The sequence below is a fragment of the Leucopleurus acutus genome, assembly GCF_964270905.1.
Source record: "Leucopleurus acutus genome assembly, chromosome: X".
Classification (NCBI taxonomy): domain Eukaryota; kingdom Metazoa; phylum Chordata; class Mammalia; order Artiodactyla; family Delphinidae; genus Leucopleurus; species Leucopleurus acutus.
In genome coordinates, this window is record NC_139148.1 from 72,844,359 (window position 1) to 72,867,828 (window position 23,470).

Consider the following 23,470-nt stretch of genomic DNA (forward strand, 5'->3'; position numbering starts at 1 on the left):
GTGTGCGAGCACAGGTCACTCTCCACACCCCTCTTCCGCGGAGCCTGTGCAGCCCGCCACTGCCAGGTTCCCGGGATCCAGGGACAACTTCCCCGTGACAGCGCACAGCGCGCCTCAGGCTGGTGCAAAGTCACGCCGGCCTTTGCCACCGCAGGCCCGCCCCGCACTCTGTGTCCCTCCGTCCCCGCCGGCCTGAGTGCGCCAGAGCCCCCAGTCAGCGGCTCTTTTAACCCCATCCTGTTTGAGCAAAAAACAGACGCCCTCCAGCGATCTACACGCAGTGGCAGGGCCAAATCCAAAGCTGAGCCCTGGGAGCTGTGAGAACAAAGAAGAGAAAGGGAAATCTCTCCCAGCAGCCTCAGGAGCAGCGGATTAAATCCCCACAATCAACTTGATATACCCTGCATCTGTGGAATACCTGAATAGACAACCATCATCCCAAATTAAGGAAGTGGACTTTAGGAGCAAGATCTATGATTTTTTCCCCTTTCCTCTTTTTGTGAATGTGTATGTGTATGCTTCTGTGTGAGATCTTGTCTGTATAGTCTTGCTTCCACCATTGTCCTAGGGTTCTATCCGTCCATGTTTTTTTTTTAAATTTTCTTTTCTTAATAATTAATTTTAATAACAATATTATACTTTACCTTCGTTCTTTCTTTCTTTCTTTCCGTCCTTCCTTCCCTCCTTTAGACAATGAATCATCCCAAATTGAGGAGGTGGTCTCTGACAGCAAGATTTAGGATTTTTCCCCATTTACCTCTTTTAGTGAGGGTGTATGTGTATGCTTCTGTGTAAGATTTTGTCTGTATAGCTTTGCTTCCAACATTTGTCCTAAGGTTCTTTCCGTCCCTTTTTTTTTTTCTAAATAAGAATTTTTTAATTCAATAACTTTATTATACTTTATTTTATTTTTACTGTATCTTCTTTCTTTCTGTCTTTTTTCCTTCTTTCCCTCCTTCCTTCCTTCCTCTCTCCCTCCCTCCCTCCTTTCTTTCCTTCTTGCCTTCTTTCCTTCTTTGCTTCTTTCTTTCTTCCTTCCTTCCTTCCTACCCTCCTTTCCTTCTTTCTTTCCTCATACTTCTACTAATTCCCTCTACTTTTTCTCCCTTTTATCCTGAGCCGTGTGGATGAAAAGCTTTTGGTGCTCCAGCCAGGAGTCAGGGCTCTGCCTCTGAGGTAGGAGAGCCAACTTCAGGACACTGATCAACAAGAGACCTCCCAGCTCCACATAATATCAAACGGCAAAAATCTCCCAGAGACCTCCATCTTAACACCAGCACCCAGCTTCACTCAACGACCAGCAAGCCACAGTGCTGGAAAACCTATGCCAAACAACTAGCAAAACAGGAACACAACCCCACCCATTAGCAGAGAGGCTGCCTAAAATCATAATAAGGCCACAGACACCCCGAAACACACCACCAGACGTGAACCTGCCCACTAGAGAGACAAGATCCAGCCTCATCCATCACAACACAGGCACTAGTCCCCTCCACCAGGAAGCCTACACAACCCACTGAACCAACCTTAGCCACTGGAGACAGACATCAAAAACAGGAGGAACTACGAACCTGCAGCCTGCAAAAAGGAGACCCCAAACACAGTAAGATAAGCAAAATGAGAAGACAGAAAAACACACAGCAGATAAAGGAGCAAGATAAAAATGCACCAGACCTAACAAATGAAGAGGAAATAGGCAGTCTACCTGAAAGAGAATTCAGAATAATGATAGTAAGGTTGATCCGAAATCTTGGAGATAGAATGGACAATAGATTGGACAAAATGCAAGAATCAGTTAACAAGGACCTAGAAGAACTAAAGATGAAACAAGCAACGATGAACAACACAATAAATGAAATTAAAAGTACTCTAGATGGGATCAATAGCAGAATAACTGAGGCAGAAGAACGGATAAGTGACCTGGAAGATAAAATAGTGGAAATAACTACTGCAGAGCAGAATAAAGAAAAAAGAATGAAAAGAACTGAGGACAGTCTCAGAGACCTCTGGGACAACATTAAACGCACCAACATTCGAATTATAGGGGTTCCAGAAGAAGAAGAGAAAAAGAAAGGGACTGAGAAAATATTTGAAGAGATTATAGTTGAAAACTTACCTAACATGGGAAAGGAAATAGTTAATCAAGTCCAGGAAGCACAGAGAGTCCCATACAAGATAAATACAAGGAGAAATATGCCAAGACACATATTAATCAAACTGTCAAAAATTAAATACAAAGAAAGCATATTAAAAGCAGCAAGGGAAAAACAACAAATAACACATAAGGGAATCCCCATAAGGTTAACAGCTGATCTCTCAGCAGAAACCCTACAAGCCAGAAGGGAGTGGCAGGACATACTGAGAGTGATGAAGGAGAAAAACCTGCAGCCAAGACTACTCTACCCAGCAAGGATCTCATTCAGATTTGATGGAGAAATTAAAACCTTTACAGACAAGCAAAAGCTGAGAGAGTTCAGCACCACCAAACCAGCTTTACAACAAATGCTAAAGGATCTTTTCTAGGCAAGAAACACAAGAGAAGGAAAAGACCTATAATAAAGAACCCAAAACAATTTAGAAAATGGGAATAGGAACATACATATAGATAATTACCTTAAATGTAAATGGACTAAATGCTCCCACCAAAAGACACAGATTAGCTGAATGGATACAAAAACAAGACCCTTATATATGCTGTCTACAAGAGACCCACTTCAGACCTAGGGACACATACAGACTGAAAGTAAGGGGATGGAAAAAGATATTCCATGCAAATGGAAGCCAAAAGAAAGCTGGAGTAGCAATTCTCATATCAGACAAAATAGACTTTAAAATAAGGACTATTAAAAGAGACAAAGAAGGACACTACATAATGATCAAGGGATTGATCCAAGAAGAAGATATAACAATTGTAAATATTTATGCACCCAACATAGGAGCACCTCAATACATAAGGCAAATACTAACAGCCATAAAAGGGGAAATCGACAGTAACACATTCATAGTAGGGGACTTAAACACCCCACTTTCACCCATGGACAGATCATCCAAAATGAAAATAAATAAGGAAACATAAGCTTTAAATGATACATTAAACAAGATGGACTTAATTGATATTTATAGGACACTCCATCCAAAAACAACAGAATACACATTTTTCTCAAGTGCTCATGGAACATTCTCCAGGATAGATCATATCTTAGGTCACAAATCAAGCCTTGGTAAATTTAAGAAAATTGAAATTGTATCAAGTATGTTTTCTGACCACAACGCCATGAGACTAGATATCAATTACAGGAAATGATCTGTAAAAAATACAAACACATGGAGGCTAAACAATACACTACTTAATAATGAAGATATCACTGAAGAAATCAAAGAGGAAATCAAAAAATACCTAGAAACAAATGACAATGGAGACACAACGACCCAAAACCTGTGGGATGCAGCAAAAGCAGTTCTAAGGGGGAAGTTTATAGCAATACAAGCCCACCTTAAGAAGCAGGAAACATCTCGAATAAACAACCTAACCTTGCACCTCAAGCAATTAGAGAAAGAAGAACAAAAAAACCCCAAAGCTAGCAGAAGGAAAGAAATCATAAAAATCAGATCAGAAATAAATGAAAAAGAAATGAAGGAAACAATAGCAAAGATCAATAAAACTAAAAGCTGGTTCTTTGAGAAGATAAACAAAATAGATAAACCACTAGCCAGACTCACCAAGAAAAAAAGGGAGAAGACTCAAATCAATAGAATTAGAAATGAAAAAGGAGAGGTAACAACTGACACTGCAGAGATAAAAGAGATCATGAGAGATTACTACAAGCAACTCTATGCCAATAAAATGGACAATCTGGAAGAAATGGACAAATTCTTAGAAATGCACAACGTGCCAAGACTGAATCAGGAAGAAATAGAAAATATGAACAGACCAATCACAAGCACTGAAATTGAAACTGTGATTAAAAACCTTCCAACAAAGAAAAGCCCAGGACCAGTTGGCTTTACAGGCGAATTCTATCAAACATTTAGAGAAGAGCTAACACCTATCCTTCTCAAACTCTTCCAAAATATAGCAGAGGGAGGAACACTCCCAAACTCCTTCTACGAGGCCACCATCACCTTGATACCACAACCAGACAAGGATGTCACAAAGAAAGAAAACTACAGGCCAATATCACTGATGAACATAGATGCAAAAATCCTCAACAAAATACTAGCAAACAGAATCCAACAGCACATTAAAAGGATCATACACCATGATCAAGTGGGGTTTATTCCAGGAATGCAAGGATTCTTCAATATACGCAAATCTATCAATGTGATAAACCATATTAACAAATTGAAGGAGAAAAACCATATGATCATCTCAATAGATGCAGAGAAAGCTTTTGACAAAATTCAACACCCATTTATGATAAAAACCCTGCAGAAAGTAGGCATAGAGGGAACTTTCCTCAACATAATAAAGGCCATATATGACAAGCCCACAGCAAACATCATCCTCAATGGTGAAAAACTGAAAGCATTTCCACTAAGATCAGGAACAAGACAAGGTTGCCCACTCTCACCACTATTATTCAACATTGTTTTGGAAGTTTTAGCCACAGCAATCAGAGAAGAAAAGGAAATAAAAGGAATCCAAATCGGAAAAGAAGAAGTAAAGCTGTCACTGTTTGCAGATGACATGATCCTATACATAGAGAACCCTAAAGATGCTACCAGAAAACTACTAGAGCTAATCAATGAATTTGGTAAAGTGGCAGGATACAAAATTAATGCACAGAAATCTCTGGCATTCCTATATACTAATGATGAAAAATCTGAAAGTGAAATCAAGAAAACACTCCCATTTACCATTGCAACAAAAAGAATAAAATATCTAGGAATAAACCTACCTAAGGAGACAAAAGACCTGTATGCAGAAAATTATAAGACACTGATGAAAGAAATTAAAGATGATACAAATAGATGGAGAGATATACCATGTTCTTGGATTGGAAGAATCAACATTGTGAAAATGACTCTACTACCCAAAGCAATCTATAGATTCAATGCAATCCCTATCAAACTACCACTGGCATTTTTCACAGAACTAGAACAAAAAATTTCACAATTTGTATGGAAACACAAAAGACCCCGAATAGCCAAAGCAATCTTGAGAACGAAAGAAGGAACTGGAGGAATCAGGCTCCCTGACTTCAGACTATACTACAAAGCTACAGTTATCAAGACGGTATGGTACTGGCACAAAAACAGAAAGATAGATCAATGGAACAGGATAGAAAGGCCAGAGATAAACCCATGCACATATGGACACCTTATCTTTGATAAAGGTGGCAGTAATGTACAATGGAGAAAGGACAGCCTCTTCAATAAGTGGTGCTGGGAAAACTGGACAGGTACATGTAAAAGTATGAGATTAGATCACTCCCTAACACCATACACAAAAATAAGCTCAAAATGGATTAAAGACCTAAATGTAAGGCCAGAAACTCTCAAACTCTTAGAGGAAAACATAGGCAGAACACTCTATGACATAAATCACAGCAAGATCCTTTCTGACCCACCTCCTAGAGTAATGGAAATAAAAACAAAAATAAACAAATGGGACCTAATGAAACTTCAAAGCTTTTGCACAGCAAAGGAAACCATAAACAGGACCAAAAGACAACCCTCAGAATGGGAGAAAATATTTGCAAATGAAGCAACCGACAAAGGATTAATCTCCAAAATTTACAAACAGCTCATGCAGCTCAATAACAAGAAAACAAACAACCCAATCCAAAAATGGGCAGAAGACCTAAATAGACATTTCTCCAAAGAAGATATACAGACTGCCAACAAACACATGAAAGAATGCTCAACATCATTAATCATTAGAGAAATGCAAATCAAAACTACAATGAGATATCATCTCACACCAGTCAGAATGGCCATCATCAAAAAATCTAGAAACAATAAATGCTGGAGACATTGTGGAGGAAAGGGAACACTCTTGCACTGCTGGTGGGAATGTGAATTGGTTCAGCCACTATGGAGAACAGTATGGAGGTTCCTTAAAAAACTACAAATAGAACTACCATATGACCCAGCAATCCCACTACTGGGCATATACCCTGAGAAAACCAAAATTCAAAAAGAGTCATGTACCAAAATGTTCATTGCAGCTCTATTTACAATAGCCCAGAGATGGAAACAACCTAAGTGCCCGTCATCGGATGAATGGATAAAGAAGATGTGGCACATATATACAATGGAATATTACTCAGCCATAAAAAGGAATGAAATTGAGCTATTTGTAATGAGGTGGATAGACCTAGAGTCTGTCATACAGAGTGAAGTAAGTCAGAAAGAAAAAGACAAATACCGTCTGCTAACACATATATATGGAATTTAAGAAAAAAAATGTCATGAAGAACCTAGGGGTAAAGCAGGAATAAAGACGCAGACCTCCTAGAGAACGGACTTGAGGTTATGGGGAGGGGGAAGGGTGAGCTGTGACAGGGCGAGAGAGAGTCATGGGCATATACACACTAACAAACGTAGTAAGGTAGATAGCTAGTGGGAAGTAGCCGCATGGCACAGGGATATTGACTCGGTGCTTTGTGACAGCCTGGAGGGGTGGGATAGGGAGGGTGGGAGGGAGGGAGACGCAAGAGGGAAGACATATGGGAACATATGTTTATGTATGACTGATTCACTTTGTTATAAAGCAGAAACTAACACACCATTGTAAAGCAATTATACCCCAATAAAGATGTTAAAAAAAAAAAAGAAATATTCTTTCTGGGAAGCATAATGGAAGTAGACTTACCCTGGACATTATAAGATTATATATAAGAAGATATTGAAGGGTGGAGAAAAGCAGACTGTCTTTAGACTTCAAGACCCAATAAATGATGGGTTGGTGAGTTCTCTGGGTTTCTTTTAGCCTCATATATCTCATACTTGGAGTAGAAGATGCCAGATACCTAGAAATGCCAGTGGGATTAAACAAAAAAGTCCCAACACAGTTGTGCTATTTCTAGCCAAAGACCAGGACAAGAGCAAGACAGAAAAGCATCAAAACAGAAAACTTTCAGACTATAATTACTCTACTTCAACCAAACACCACCGAAAACTCCACCCTCACCAGGCTGTTGCAAGGCATCTCAACCACCTCACTTGTGTGGTATCAGAGAAGGCCAAGTAGGGATCTCGGTCATTAATCCTTGCCAGGCTGTAAAAGACCTCCCTATCCACAGTATCAGTGGAGACAATATGGGGACCCTAGGCTTCTAACCTCATCCAGCATTAACCAGACACTCCTTTTCCTCCCCTCTAGAGTGATATCAGAGGTGGCCAAGTTGGGAGTCAGGACTTTCGCCACTGACCAAGAGTTATAAGGCCACAAATGCTCCTCCTCATTGTCAGTGGAGGCTATGTACGGAGCAGTAATTAGACAGTTTTACTTTTCACAGCCAGGGAGTTATAAGTTTTTGAGACCTAGTGGAGAGTAAGAACTCCAATCCCTGCCTGAGCAGTAGTGAGTTCCCTTCCCCTCACATGCAAATAGATGCCAACAAGGGAACCTGGATCACTACCCATGAATGGCAGTAATGAGTCAGAGTTGCCTTTCCTCTGGTGGGATGGTATCAGTGAAAGCCAGCTAAAACAAAAGTTTTGAATAAGATATGTAGTCTCATAATATACTACCCAAAATGTCAAGGTGTAAATCAAAAATCACTCATATCAAGAACCAGAAAAACCTCACTTGAGGGATCAAAGATGAAGACAATAACACCAAGACGACAGACATGTTAAAATTATCTGACAAAGGTTTTAAAAGAGCCATCATAAAAAGGCTTCCACAAATCATTACAAACATGCTGAAAGCAAATGAAGGAATAAAATCACCACCAAAGAAAAAGAAGATAAAAGAAGAACTGATGGAAATTTTAAAATTGAAAAATACAATAGCTGAAATTCTAAAAATGGATGGGCTCAGTAGTGAAATGAAAGCGTTGAAGGAAAGGATCAGTGAACTTAAAGATAAAACAATAGAAATTACCCAGTCTGAACAACAGAGAGAAAATAAACTGGAAAAGATAATAAACAGAGCTACAGAAGTCTGAGATTAAAACAAAAGATCTAATATTCATGTTAGTGGAGTTCTGAAAGGAGAGGAGAAAGAGGAGAGGGCCTAAAATATCTCTAAATTTGGCAAGATATGCAAACCTATAGATTCAAGAAGCTGAATGGACCCCCACACAGGATAAAGCTGAAGAAAATCACATCAAGATACATCATAATTAAGCTTTTGAAAACTAAATATAAAGAAAATAATCTTGAAAGCAGCCAGAGAAAAATGCCACCTCACTTTTTATTTTTTTAACATCTTTATTGGAGTATAATTTCTTTATGATGTTGTGTTAGTTTCTGCTTTATAACAAAGTGGATCAGTTATACATATACATATATCCCCATATCTCTTGCATCTCCCTTTAGGTGAAAACAATTTGAATGACAACAGATTTCTCTTCAGAAACCATGAAAGCCAGAAAAAGTGGCAAAATGTTTTTCAAGTAATGAAAGAAAAGAACTGTAAACCCATAATTTCTACATCCAGACAAAATATCCGTCATTAACAAAAGAGATATCAAGACATTCTCAGGTAAAGGAAAGTGAAAAGGATATTTTTCCAGCAGACTTACCTTAAAAAAGGTCTAAGGAAATTGTTTAAATAGAGGAAATAATGATATAAGAAGTAATATTGGGGGAGAGAAATCAAGATGATGAATTAAGAGGATATGGAGCTCACTTCCCCCGATGAACACAACAAAAATACACCTACATGTGGGACAATTCTCACTGAAAATTAACTGGAAACTGGCAGAAGGACTCCTGTACAATCAAGGCTGTAAGAAAGATCCACACATAATTGAGTAGGACAGGAAGAAGAGTGATCGGGTCAAGGCCTGTGCCCATGAGGAGACTCAGAGGAAGAGACTGTAGGAGCAGTCACCCACACTGGGGAGTGAGTGAGTCAAGCCATAGACTGGGTACCTCACTCCTGGGATCCTCCACATAGGAGACAAGCCCACCTGGCTGGTTGGACAAACTCTGGGACAGATAGAAAGGCTGGAGAAGCCTGGACTCTGCTTATGATGAGTGCACAGGTGCTGACTTGCTCAGAGGCAATATGGAGAGAGGTCTGCCCTAGCAGCCACCAGGTTTCCCGTGTTCCCCCACTCTAGCTGAGTGAACACTCTGGCTCTGCTCACTCCATGCCACTATGTAGCATTAGATCTGGGGTGGCTGTGGCTGGGGAAAAGGTGCAACTGTGGGCTGCACCTGAGTGGAGCTGCAGACACGTACACAAGCAGAGCATCGGACCTCTGTAGGTGCAAGAAATTGATTTGCTTCAGCATACTCCTCCTTTAGGCAAAGGTCCTGGCAGAGAGAGAAGGAAAAACACACTTAAAGTAACAGTGCCAGCTTGAGTCTGACCCTTAGGGCTTCCACTCCAGCAGTGTAGGAAGAGACCCCGCCCTGAATAGGGCAGTGATGGCCTTTCAGCAGAGAGGAAGTCCCACCTCACGACCTGTGCAGACTTTACCTCACTGATCTCCAGCACCATCCCCTACAAAGGTGATAGCCACCAGCACACCCTGGGGAAAGGGTTGACTGGCAACCACATCAAATCCTATCCTACCACCAAAGGAAGTGGGCACATGCAGTCTGCATAGGGACACTCCCACATAAGAACACCCATCAATACTGCAATATGTAACTGTTTCACCTAAATTCATAGAGACAGAGAAAGTTAAGTAAAATGAAAAGGCAGAGGAATTACTCTCAATTGAAAGAGCAAGATAAAAACATTGCAAAAATAATGAAACAGAAATAAATGATTTACCAGATAAAGAATGAAAATCATTGGTAATAAAACTGTTAACTGAATTAGGGGAAATAATTGATCAAAACAATGATCATTTTAACAAGGAAGTAGAAAATATAAAAAAGACCAAATCAAAAATAGATAATTTGGTATCTGACATAAAAAATCACACTAGAAGAAATGAATAGTAAACTAAGTGATATAGAAGAATCCATTAACATATCTGGAAGATAGAATAATGGAAATCACCCAATGAGAAGAGCAGAAAGAAAAATAAATTTAAAAAATGAAAGCAAGGTAGGAGATTTCTGAGATAAAATTAAGTGTAATACAAGTCACATTATAGGGGCTCAAGAAGGAGGAGAGAGAGAAGGTTATCAAAAATATATATGAAGGGGGCTTCCCTGGTGGCGCAATGGTTGAGAGTTCGCCTGCCGATGCAGGGGACACAGGCTTGTGCACCGGTCCCAGAAGATCCCACATGCTGTGGAGCGGCTGGGCCCATGAGTCGTGGCCACTGAGCCTGTGCGTCTGGAGCTTGTGCTCTGCAACATGAGAGGCCACAATGGTGAGAGGCCCACGTACCGCAAAAAAAAAAATGTATATGAAGAAATTATGGCTGGAAAACTCCTAAACTTGAAGAAGGAAACAAATATACATGTACAGGAAGCACAGAGGGTCCCAAACAAGATGAACACAAACAGATCCACACCAAAGACATATCATAATTAATATGGCAAAAGTTACAGATAAACAGAGAAGTCCAAATGCAGCAAGAGAAAACGGTCATATACAAGGGAATCCTCATAAGGCTATCTGCTGATTTCTCTGCAGAAACTGCAGGCCAGAAGAGAGTTGCATGATATATTCAAACTGCTGAAAGGGAAAACCCTGAAACCTAGGATGCTCTATCCAGCAAGATTATCATTTAGAATAGATGGAGAGATAAAGAATTTCTCAGACAAGCAAAATGTAAAAGAATCAGTACTAAACCTACCATAAAAGAAATGTTGAAGGGTGTTCTCTAAATGGAAATAAAGTAAGAAACTATTGGAAGGGAACCCTTCTACACTGTTTGAGGAAATGTAAATTGGTAAAGCCACTATGGAAAATAGTATGGAGTTTCCATGAAAAACTAAAAATAGAGTTACTATATGATCCAGCAATCCCACTCCTGGGCATAAATCCAGAAAAGATGAAAACTCTAATTTGAAAAGATAAATGCACCCCGGTGTTCATGGCAGCACTACTTACAATAGCCAAGACATGAAAGCCACCTAAATGACTATATATATAGCTCAGCCATAAGAAAGAATGAAATCATGCCATTTGCAACATCGTAGATGGACCTGGAGATTTACATACCAAGTGAAATGAGTCAGACAGGAAAAGACAAATATCATACAATATCACGTATATGTGGAATCTAAAAAAAGATACAAAGGAACTTATTTACAAAACAGAAATAGACTCACAGACATAGGGAAAAAACTATGATTACCAAAGGGGAAAGGGGAGTGAGGGATAAATTATGGATTTGGGATTAATAGATACACGTTACTATGTATAAAATAAACAACTAGGACTTACTGTAGAGCACAGGGAATGATATTTAATATCCTGTAATAACCTATAATGAAAAAATAATCTGGAAAATAATAGATATATGTATACATGTATAGGTGAATCACTTTGCTGTACACCTGAAATATTGTAAATCAACTACACTTCAATTTAAAAAGTTACATTAAATTAACTGTGTTTTGAAAAAAGAACCTATTGGAAAGGGAAAATCCCACAAGAAAAGGAAGATATACAGTAAGGATTGAAGATTACTTAAATAAACTGGATTGTAAGTTAAAAGACAAAACATTTTTTAAAAAAACATGTACCACAGTGTTCATTGCAGCAGTATTTACAATAGCCAGGATATGGAAGCAACCTAAGTATCCATCAACAGATGAATGGGTAAAGAAGATGGGGCAAATATATACAATGGAATATTACTCAGCCATAAAAAGAAACAAAACTGAGTTATTTGTAGTGAGGTGGATGGACCTAGATTCTGTCATACAGAGTGAAGTAAGTCAGAAAGAGAAAAACAAATACCATATGCTAACACATATATATGGAATCTTAAAAAAAAAAGAAAGAAAAGAAAAGGTTCTGATGACCCTAGGTGCAGGACAGGAATAAAGATGCAGACATAGAGAATGGACTTGAGGACACGGGGAAGGGGAAGGGTAAAGCTGGGTTGAAGTGAGAGAGTGGCACTGACATATATACACTACCAAATGTAAAATAGATAGCTAGTGGGAAGCAGCTGCATAGCACAGGGAGATCAGCTCGGTGCTTTGTGATCACCTAGAAGGGTGGGATAGGGAGGATGCGAGGGAGATGCAAGAGGGAGGGGATATGGGGATACATGTACACATATAGCTGATTCACTTTTTTATACAGCAGAAACTAACACAACATTGTAAAGCAATTATACTCCAGTAAAGATGTTAAAAGAAAAAGACAAAACATTTTTTAAAGCAAATATAACTAAAATAAAGAGTTAAGGGATAAGTATAATGATGTAAAATATGACATCAAAAACAAAATGTGAGGGAGGGAAGAAGAAATATAGATCTTTTAGAATGTGTTAAATTTAAACAACCATAAGTTTGACACCAGTGGAAATAATTATGGGTCAACATAAATGAACCACATGATAACCACAAAACAAAAACAGCAAATACACAAAAAACAAAAAGAAATGAACCAAAGCATATTACTCAAGAAAATCATCAAACCACAATGGGAGAAGCAGAAAGAATAAATGAACAGAGAAGAACTACAAAAACAACTGGAAAAATGTAATAAAATGGCAATAATTACATACCTTTCATTAATTACTTTAAATGTCAGTGTACTAACTGCTCCAATCAAAGACATAGTGGTTGATTGGATTAAAAAAAAAAAGACCTTTCAATGTGCTGCCTACAAGAGACTCACTTCATGACTAAAAAATCCACAAAAACTGAAAGTGGGAGTATAGAAAAAGATATTTCATGCAAACAAAAATGAAAATAAAACAGAGGTAGCAATATCCATATCAGAAAAGGTAGATTTTAAACAAAGGCTATAAAAAAGACAGAGAAGGGCATCATATAATGATAAAGGGATTAATGAAAATAGAGGATATTCACTCAAAATATATACACCCAATACAGGAGCACTTAAGTATATAAAACAAATGCTAACAGACAAAATGGGAGAAATGGTAAATAATACCATAATATTAGGGGACTTTAATACTCCACTGACATCAGTGGACAGATCGTTCAGACAGAAAGTAAATAAGAAAACAGTGCTCTTAAATGACAGAATAGAGCAACTGGACTTAATAAATATCTATAGGACATTACATCCAAAAACAGCAAAATATACATTCTTTTCAAGTGCACATGGGATGGTCTCCAGGACAGATCACATGTTAGGCCACAAAACAAGTGTCAACAAATTTAAGGGGATAGAAATTATATCAATCATTTTTTCCAACCACAATAATATTAAACTAGAAATCAATTACAGAATTAAAAATGGAGATAACAGAAACATGTGGAGACTAAACAACATACTACTGAAAATCCAGTGGGTCAATGATTAAATTAAAGAAGAAATCAGAATGTATCTCAAGGCAAATGATAACGGAAACACAACTTTCCAAAATCTATGGGCTGCAGAAAAAGCAGTTCTAAAAAGGAAGTTTATAGTGAAACAGGCCTACCTCAAGAAATGAGAAAACTCTCAAACAATCTGACATACCACATAAAACAATTGGAAGAAGAACAAAGTCCAAAGTGAGCAGAAGGAAGTTAATAATAAATATCAGAGAGGAAATAAATAAAATAGACATCAAAAAAAGAAAAGATAAATGAAATTAAGAACTGTTTTTTTGAAAAGACAAACAAATTGATCAATATGTAGATAAGCTCATGAAGAAGAAAAGAGAGACACATATAAACAGAATAAGAAATGAAAGAAGGGAAAAACCAACCAATACCACAGAGATACAAAAAATCATAAGAGAATACTATAAACAGCTATATGCCAACAAATGGGACAACCTGAAAGAAATGGACCAATTTCTAGAAACATACAACCTGCCAAGATTGAATCAAAAAGAAACAGAGAATTGGAGCAGTCTAATCACTAGAAGTGAAATTGAATTTGTAATTCAAAAACAAAAACTCCCAGTAAACAAAAGTTCAGGACCAGACAGCTTCACAGGGGCATTCTATCAAACATATGAAGAATTAATACCTATCCTTTTCAAACTATTCCAAAAAAAATGAAGAGGGAATACTAACAAATTAATTCTAGGATGCCACCATTATTCATATACAGAAACAAGAGAAAGACACTACATAAAAGAAAACGACAAGCCAATATTTTTGGTGAATAAAGATGCAATAGTCCTCAACAAAATATTAGCAAACCAAATCGAACAATGTATGTAAAACATCATACACCATGATCCATTTGAATTTATTCCAGGGTCAAACGGATGGTTCAACATTTGCAAATCAATCAGTGTGACACATCACATTAATAGAAGGAAGTATGAAAAACACATAATCATCTCAGTAGTTGCAGAAATAATCATTTGACAATGCTATTCATTCATGATAAAATCTCTCATCAAAGTAGGTATAGCAGGAACATATCTCAACATAATAAAGGCTACTTATTGCAAAACTACAGCCAACTTCATATACAATGGCAAAATGTTGAAAGCCTTCCCACTAAATTTAGGAACAAGACAAGGATTGCCACTCTCACCACTTCTATTTAACATGTTATTAGAAGTCCTAGCCACAACAACAAGACAAGGGAAAGAAATAAAATGTATCCAAATTGGAAGGGAAGGGGTAAAACTCTCACCATTTGGAGATGACATGATAATTTATATAGAGAACTCTAAAGTCTCCACCCAAAAACTATAAGAATTAATTTTAAAAAATTAGAAAGGTTGCAGGATTCAAGATTTGTGTACAGAAATATGTTGCATTTCTATACACTAATAATGAAACACGAGAAAGAAAAAGAAAAAAATACCATTTAAAATCCCATCGAAAAGAACAAAATACCAGGAATAAACTTAACCAGGGAGGTGAAAGACCTATACTATGAAAACTTGAAACATTAATGAAGGAAATTAAAGATGATATAAAGAAATGGAAAGATATCTCATACTCTTGGACTGGAATAATAATTATTGCTAAAATGGCCATACTACCTAAAGCAATCTACAGATTTAATGTAATTTTGTTGAAATATGCATGACCTTTTTCACAGAACAAGAACAAATATTTCTAAAATTCACATGAAACCACAAAATATGCTGAATTACTGAAGAAATTGTGAGAAAAAATAATAAAGCTGGATGTATAATCTTCTCAGTCACACTATATTACAAAGCTAGAGTTATTAAAACAACATGGTTCTGTCACAGAAACAGACACATACCTCAATGGAACAGGATAGAGAGCCCAGAAATAAACTGAGGCACCTATGGTCAATTACTCTATGTCAACGAAGGCAAGAATATACGAAGGAGAAAAGACAGCCTCTTCAATAAGTGGTGCTGGGAAAACTGAACAGCTACGTGTAAAACAATGAGATTAGAACATTCCTTCACACCACATACAAAAATAAACTCCATATGGAATAAAGACCCAAATGTAAGACCTGGAAACATAAAACTTCTAGAAGAGAACATCGGCAGAACACTCTGACATAAATCGTGCCTATATATATATATATTGGATTTGTCTCCTAAGGCCAAAGAAATCAGCAAAAATGAACAAATCAGACCTAATTAAACTTAAAATCTATTGCACAACAAGGAAACCATTGACAAAATGAAAAGACAACCAATGGAATTGACGAAATTATTTGCAAATGATATGACTGACAGCGGGTTAATATCCAAAATCTACAAAGAACTCATACAACTCAATATCAAAAGAACAAGCAACCTAATCGAAAAATGGACAGAAGACTTGAATAGACATTTTTCCAAAGAAGACATAAAAATGGCTAAAGGCACATGAAAAGATGATCAACTATGCTAATCATAAAAGAAATGCAAATCAAAATAAATATGAGATATCACCTACACTTGTCAGAATGGCTATCATCGAAAAGTCTAGAAATAAATGTTAGAGAGGATGTGGAGAAAAGGGAACCCTTATACACTGTTGGTTGGAGTGTAAATTGGTGCAGCCATTATGAAAAACAGTATGGAGGAGTTTCCTCAGAAAACTAAACATAGAACTACCATATGATCCAGCTATTCCAATCCTCAGTATATATCTGGAAACAAAGAAAACACTAATTTGAAAAGATACAGGTACCCCAATGTTCACAGCAGCATTATTCACAATAGCCAAGACACAAAAGCAACACAAGAGCCCAACAAAAGGTGAGTGGATAAATAAGATGTGGTATACACATACAATGGAATGTTACTCAGTCATACAAAGGAATGAAATTCTGCCATTTGCAGCTACTTGGATGGATCTGGAGAGTATTATGCTTATTGAAATAAGCCAGACAGAGAAAGACAAGTACTGCATGATGTCACTTAAGTGAAGCATCGAAAAAATGATGCAAATATATGTATATGCAAACAGAAGAGAGGGGACCTTAAAGATGGCGGAAGAGTAAGACGCGGAGATCACCTTCCTCCCCACAGATACACCAGAAATACATCTACACGTGGAACAACTCCTACAGAACACCTACTGAAGGCTGGCAGAAGACCTCAGATCTCCCAAAAGGCAAGAAACTCCCCACGTACCTGGGTAGGGCAAAAGAAAAAACAGAGACAAAAGAATAGGGACGGCACCTGCACCAGTGGGAGGGAGCTGTGAAGGAAGAAAAGTTTCCACACACTAGGAAGCCCCTTCGCAGGCAGAGACTGCGGGAGGCGGAGGGGGGAGCTTCGAAGCCGCGGAGGAGTGCACAGCAACGGGTGCAGAGGGCAAAGCGGGGACATTCCCACACAGAGGATCGGTGCCGACCGGCACTCACCAGCCCGAGAGGCTTGTCTGCTCACCCGCCGGGGTGGGCGGGGCTGCGAGCTGAGGCTCTGAGGCTCGGGTTTCGGTTTCCGATGGAGCACAGGGTGAGGACTGGGGTTGGCGGCTTGAACATAGCCTGAAGGGGTTAGTGCACCACGGCTAGCTGGGAGGGAGTCCGGGGAAAAGTCTGCACCTGCCGAAGAGGCAAGAGGCTTTTTCTTCCCTCTTTGTTTCCTGGTGCGTGAGGAGAGGGGTTTAAGAACGCTGCTTAAAGGAACTCCAGAGACGGGCACGAGCCGCGGCTAAAAGCGCGAACCCCAGAGACGGGCGCGAGCCGCAGCTAAAAGCGCGGACCCCAGAGACGGGCGCGAGCCACGGCTGAAAGCACGGACCCCAGAGACGGGCGGGAGACGCTAAGGCTGCTGCTGCCGCCACCGAGGGGCCTGTGTGCGAGCACAGGCCACTCTCCACACCCCTCTTCCGCGGAGCCTGTGCAGCCCGCCAATGCCAGGTTCCCGGGATCCAGGGACAACTTCCCCGGGAGAACGCACGGCGGGCCTCAGGCTGGTGCAAAGTCACGCTGGACTTTGCCACCGCAGGCCCGCCCCGCACTCCGTGCCCCTCCCTCCCCGCCGACCTGAGTGCGCGAGAGCCCCCGAATCAGCGGCTCCTTTAACCCCGTCCTGTCTGAGCAAAAAACAGACGCCCTCCAGCGACCTACACGCAGAGGCAGGGCCAAATCCAAAGCTAAGCCCCTGGGAGCTGTGAGAACAAAGAAGAGAAAGGGAAATCTCCCCCAGCAGCCTCAGAAGCAGCGGATTAAAGCTCCACAATCAACTTGATATACCCTGCATCTGTGGAATACCTGAATAGACAACCAATCATCCCAAATTAAGGAAGTGGACTTTAGGAGCAAGATCTATGATTTTTTTCCCTATTCCTCTTTCTGTGAATGTGTATGTGTATGCTTCTGTGTGAGATCTTGCCTGTATAGTCTTGCTTCCACCATTTGTCCTAGGGTTCTATCCTTCCATGGTTTTTTTTTAAATTTTTTTCTTAATAATCAATTTTAATTTTAATAACATTATTATACTTTACCTTCGTTCTTTCTTTCTTTCTTTCTTTCTTTCCTTCCTTCCTTCCCTCCTTTAGACAACGAATCATCCCAAATTGAGGAGGTGGTCTCTGACAGCAAGATTTATTTTTCCCCCTTTACCTCTTTTAGTGAGGGTGTATGTGTATGCTTCTGTGTAAGATTTTGTCTGTATAGCTTTGCTTCCAACATTTGTCTTAAGGCTCTATCCGTCCCTTTTTTTTTCCTAAATAAGAATTTTTTAATTCAATAACTTTATTATACTTTATTTTATTTTTACTGTATCTTCTTTCTTTCTTTTTTCCTTCTTTCCCTCCTTCCTTCCTTCCTCCCTCCCTCCCTCCCTCCCTCCTTTCTTTCCGTCTTGCCTTCTTTCCTTCTTTGCTTCTTTCTTTCTTTCTTTCTTCCTTCCTTCCCTCCTTTCCTTCTTTCTTTCCTCATACTTCTACTAATTCCCTCTACTTTTTCTCCCTTTTATTCTGAGCCGTGTGGATGAAAGGCTCTTGGTGCTCCAGCCAGGAGTCAGGGCTCTGCCTCTGAGGTAGGAGAGCCAACTTCAGGACACTGGTCAACAAAAGACCTCCCAGCTCCACATAATATCAAACGGTGAAAATCTCCCAGAGACCTCCATCTTAACACCAGCACCCAGCTTCACTCAACGACCAGCAAGCCACAGTGCTGGACAACCTATGCCAAACAACTAGAAAGACAGGAACACAACCCCACCCATTAGCAGAGAGGCTGCCTAAAATCATAATAAGGGCACAGAAACCCCAAAACACACCACCAGACGAGAACCTGCCCACTAGAGAGACAAGATCCAGCCTCATCCACCACAACACAGGCACTAGTCCCCTCCACCAGGAAGCCTACACAACCCACTGAACCAACCTTAGCCACTGGAGACAGACATCAAAAACAGCGGGAACTACGAACCTGCAGCCTGCAAAAAGGAGACCCAAACACAGTAAGATAAGCAAAATGAGAAGACAGAAAAACACGCAGCAGATAAAGGAGCAAGATAAAAATGCACCAGACCTAACAAATGAAGAGGAAATAGCCAGTCTACCTGAAAAAGAATTCAGAATAATGATAGTAAGGATGATCCGAAATCTTGGAAATAGAGTGGACAAAATGCAAGAAACAGTTAACAAGGACCTAGAAGAAATAAAGATGAAACAAGCAACGATGAACAACACAATAAATGAAATTAAAAGTACTCTAGATGGGATCAATAGCAGAATAACTGAGACAGAAGAACGGATAAGTGACCTGGAAGATAAAATAGTGGAAATAACTACTGCAGAGCAGAATAAAGAAAAAAGAATGAAAAGAACTGAGGACAGTCTCAGAGACCTCTGGGACAACATTAAACACACCAACATTCGAATTATAGGGGTTCCAGAGGAAGAAGAGAAAAAGAAAGGGACTGAAGAAATATTTGAAGAGATTATAGTTGAAAACTTCCCTAATATGGGAAAGGAAATAGTTAATCAAGTCCAGGAAGCACAGAGAGTCCCATACAGGATAAATACAAGGAGAAATACGCCAAGACACATATTAATCAAACTGTCAAAAATTAAATACAAAGAAAGCATATTAAAAGCAACAAGGGAAAAACAACAAATAACACACAAGGGAATCCCCATAAGGTTAACAGCTGATTTCTCAGCAGAAACCCTACAAGCCAGAAGGGAGTGGCAGGACATACTGAAAGTGATGAAGGAGAAAAACCTGCAGCCAAGACTACTCTACCCAGCAAGGATCTCATTCAGATTTGATGGAGAAATTAAAACATTTACAGACAAGCAAAAGCTGAGAGAGTTCAACACCACCAAACCAGCTTTACAACAAATGCTAAAGGATCTTCTCTAGGCAAGAAAAAAAAGAGAGAAGGAAAAGACCTATAATAACGAACCCAAAACAATTTAGAAAATGGGAATAGGAACATACATATCGATTATTTACCTTAAATGTAAATGGAGTAAGTGCTCCCACCAAAAGACACAGATTAGCTGAATGGATACAAAAACAAGACCCTTATATATGCTGTCTACAAGAGACCCACTTCAGACCTAGAGACACATACAGACTGAAAGTAAGGGGATGGAAAATGATATTCCATGCAAATGGAAACCAAAAGAAAGCTGGAGTAGCAATTCTCATATCAGACAAAATAGACTTTAAAATAAGGACTATTAAAAGAGACAAAGAAGGACACTACATAATGATCAAGGGATCGATCCAAGAAGAAGATATAACAATTGTAAATATTTATGCACCCAACATAGGAGCACCTCAATACATAAGGCAAATACTAACAGCCTAAAAGGGGAAATTGACAGTAACACATTCATAGTAGGGGACTTAAACACCCCACTTTCACCCATGGACAGATCATCCAAAATGAAAATAAATAAGGAAACACAAGCTTTAAATGATACATTAAACAAGATGGACTTAATTGATATTTATAGGACACTCTATCCAAAAACAACAGAATACACATTTTTCTCAAGTACTCATGGAACATTCTCCAGGATAGATCATATCTTGGGTCACAAATCAAGCCTTGGTAAATTTAAGAAAATTGAAATTGTATCAAGTATCTTTTTTGACCACAACACCATGAGACTACATATCAATTACAGGAAAAGATCTGTAAAAAATACAAACACATGGAGGCTAAACAATACACTACTTAATAATGAAGTGATCACTGAAGAAATCAAAGAGGAAATCAAAAAATACCTAGAAACAAATGACAATGGAGACAAAATGACCGAAACCTATGGGATGCAGCAAAAGCATTTCTAAGGGGGAAGTTTATAGCAATACAAGCCCACCTTAAGAAGCAGGAAACATCTCGAATAAACAACCTAACCTTGCACCTCAAGCAATTAGAGAAAGAAGAACAAAAAAACCCCAAAGCTAGCAGAAGGAAAGAAATCATAAAAATCAGATCAGAAATAAATGAAAAAGAAATGAAGGAAACAATAACAAAGATCAATAAAACTAAAAGCTGGTTCTTTGAGAAGATAAACAAAATAGATAAACCACTAGCCAGACTCATCAAGAAAAAAAAGGAGAAGACTCAAATCAATAGAATTAGAAATGAAAAAGGAGAGGTAACAACTGAGAGTGCAGAAATAAAAGAGATCATGAGAGATTACTGCAAGCAACTCTATGCCAATAAAATGGACAATCTGGAAGAAATGGACAAATTCTTAGAATTGCACAACCTGCCAAGACTGAATCAGGAAGAAAGAGAAAATATGAACAGACGAATCACAAGCACTGAAATTGAAACTGTGATTAAAAATCTTCCAACAAAGAAAAGCCCAGGACCAGATGGCTTCACAGGCGAATTCTATCAAACATTTAGAGAAGAGCTAACACTTTTCCTTCTCAAACTCTTCCAAAATATAGCAGAGGGAGGACCACTCCCAAACTCCTTCTAGGAGGCCACCATCACCTTGATACCACAACCAGACAAGGATGTCACAAAGAAAGAAAACTACAGGCCGATATCACTGATGTACATAGATGCAAAAATCCTCAACAAAATACTAGCAAAGAGAATCCAACAGCACATTAAAAGGATCATACACCATGATCAAGTGGGGTTTATTCCAGGAATGCAAGGATTCTTCAATATACGCAAATCTATCAATGTGATAAACCATATTAACAAACTGAAGGAGAAAAACCATATGATCATCTCAATAGATGCAGAGAAAGCTTTTGACAAAATTCAACACCCATTTATGATAAAAACCCTGCAGAAAGTAGGCATAGAGGGAATTTTCCTCAACATAATAAATGCCATATATGACAAGCCCACAGCAAACATCATCCTCAATGGCGAAAAACTGAAAGCATTTCCACTAAGATCAGGAACAAGACAAGGTTGCCCACTCTCACCACTCTTATTCAACATAGTTTTGGAAGTTTTAGCCACAGCAATCAGAGAAGAAAAGGAAATAAAAGGAATCCAAACCAGAAACGAAGAAGTAAAGCTGTCACTGTTTGCAGATGACATGATCCTATACATAGAGAACCCTAAAGAGGCTACCAGAAAACTACTAGAGCTAATCAATGAATTTGGTAAAGTGGCAGGATACAAAATTAATGCACAGAAATCTCTTGCATTCCTATACACTAATGATGAAAAATCTGAAAGTGAAATCAAGAAAACACTCCCATTTACCATTGCAACAAAAAGAATAAAATATCTAGGAATAAACCTACCTAAGGAGACAAACGACCTTTATGCAGAAAATTATAAGACACTGATGAAAGAAATTAAAGATGATACAAATAGCTGGAGAGATATACCATGTTCTTGGATTGGAAGAATCAACATTGTGAAAATGACTCTACTACCCAAAGCAATCTACAGATTCAATGCAATCCCTATCAAACTACCATTGGCATTTTTCACAGAACTAGAACAAAAAATTTTGCAATTTGTATGGAAACACAAAAGACCCCGAATAGCCAAAGCAATCTTGAGAACGAAAAAAGGAACTGGAGGAATCAGGCTCCCAGACTTCAGACTATACTACAAAGCTACAGTTATCAAGACGGTATGGTACTGGCACAAAAACAGAAAGATAGATCAATGGAACAGGATAGAAAGCCCAGAGATAAACCCACGCATATATGGACACCTTATCTTTGATAAAGGTGGCAGGAATGTACAGTGGAGACAGGACAGCCTCTTCAATAAGTAGTGCTGGGAAAACTGGACAGGTACATGTAAAAGTATGAGATTAGATCACTCCCTAACACCATACACAAAAATAAGCTCAAAATGGATTAAAGACCTAAATGTAAGGCCAGAAACTCTCAAACTCTTAGAGGAAAACATAGGCAGAACACTCTATGACATAAATCACAGCAAGATCCTTTCTGACCCACCTCCTAGAGTAAAGGAAATAAAAACAAAAATAAACAAATGGGACCTAATGAAACTTCAAAGCTTTTGCACAGCAAAGGAAACCATAAAGAAGACCAAAAGACAACCCTCAGAATGGGAGAAAATATTTGCAAATGAAGCAACCGACAAAGGATTAATCTCCAAAATTTACAAGCAGCTCATGCAGCTCAATAACAAAAAAACAAACAACCCAATCCAAAAATGGGCAGAAGACCTAAATAGACATTTCTCCAAAGAAGATATACAGACTGCCAACAAACACATGAAAGAATGCTCAACATCATTAATCATTAGAGAAATGCAAATCAAAACTACAATGAGATATCATCTCACACCAGTCAGAATGGCCATCATCAAAAAATCTAGAAGCAATAAATGCTGGAGACATTGTGGAGGAAAGGGAACCCTCTTGCACTGCTGGTGGGAATGTGAATTGGTTCAGCCACTATGGAGAACAGTATGGAGGTTCCTTAAAA

The 23,470-nt window shown here is 38.8% G+C and overlaps 2 long non-coding RNA genes across 2 annotated transcripts in view; one reads left to right on the plus strand and one right to left on the minus strand.

The window, feature by feature from the left end:
• Positions 1–18,583, minus strand: part of LOC309977890 — a 560,535-nt gene extending 541,952 nt beyond the window's left edge. The window contains exon 1 of the long non-coding RNA XR_014327104.1: positions 18,515–18,583. This is a non-coding gene — a long non-coding RNA (uncharacterized lncRNA). The remainder of the gene's footprint in view (positions 1–18,514) is intronic.
• Positions 1–23,470, plus strand: part of LOC309977891 — a 1,160,683-nt gene that overhangs the window by 299,538 nt on the left and 837,675 nt on the right. The gene's annotated exons all lie outside the window — the stretch shown is intronic.